The sequence below is a fragment of the Geospiza fortis genome, unplaced genomic scaffold (assembly GCF_000277835.1).
Source record: "Geospiza fortis unplaced genomic scaffold, GeoFor_1.0 scaffold992, whole genome shotgun sequence".
In the NCBI taxonomy this organism is placed as follows: domain Eukaryota; kingdom Metazoa; phylum Chordata; class Aves; order Passeriformes; family Thraupidae; genus Geospiza; species Geospiza fortis.
This window is the reverse complement of record NW_005054625.1, coordinates 11,083-12,139: the sequence shown is the minus strand read 5'-3', so window position 1 is coordinate 12,139 and position 1,057 is coordinate 11,083.

Genomic DNA, 1,057 nt, shown 5'->3' with positions numbered 1-1,057 from the left:
CCCACCAGCGCCACGGCCGCGCTGGCAGCCAGCCCCGCGCCCGTCTCCAACCTCCAGGTACAGGTGCTCACCTCCCTGCGCAGGAACCTCAACCTCTGTGCCCCCCAGGCCACCCCCAGCCCCCCCGGAGCCCCCCTGGAGGAGCACGCGCTGTGAGGGGACGCCGGGGACATCGGGGACGTTGGGGCGCAGGACAGCGGGGGGACACCACACAGGCATCGGGAGATCCCTGGGATTGGGGAGGCCCAGGGAGTCACAGCCCCCCCAGAGGTGTGGGATGATCCCTGGGGTCACCTGGGATCAGGGTGGCTCCACGGGACTATGGTCCTCCCCAGGTGTGGGATTGTCCCTTGGGATCAGGGTGACCTCAGGGGGATGTGGCCCTCCCCAGGTGTGGGATTGTCCCTTGGGATCACCTGTCCTGGGGTCAAGCTCTCCACCCTGGGATTGGGGCCACCCCTGAGGTTAGGGTCACCCCATGGGACCGTGATCCCAAGGTGTAGGGTCACCCACCCTGGGGACGCTGGGATCAGGGCAGCCCATGGGATTGGGGTCACCGTGGGGAGGCAGAGCCCCCCAGGAGTGGGACCAGCCCTGGGATTGTTCCTTTGGGAACCTGTGCCCCCCCCAGGGTACTGCAGGGACTGTTCCTGGTTTCGGGGTCACCCCAGGGAGCTGCTCCCATTCCTGGATTGGGGCCATCCTGGGGATCTCTCCCTGCCTGGGATTGCTGCCAGCCCCACATTTGGGGTCTCCTGGGAATCTGTGCCTCCTCCTGGAGCTGCCCAGGGGATTGGGAACCCCTTCAAGACCCACCCTGTGCCTTCCTGGGGCTGCCAGACCCCATTCCCACACCTCTGGGGGAGCCGTGGTGGGGGTGAGAGTTTGGGGGTGTCCTGGGTGGGTTGGGTGGGGGGCACAGCCCCATCGCACCGTGCTGAGCCCCCCACCCCGGGGCTGGGGACAGAGAGGGGACACGTGTCCTGTGTTTTGTGTCGCTAAATCTCCCAGCGAGCCTGACTTGCTGGCGCTGCTCCCCCTCCCCATTCCCAGCCCC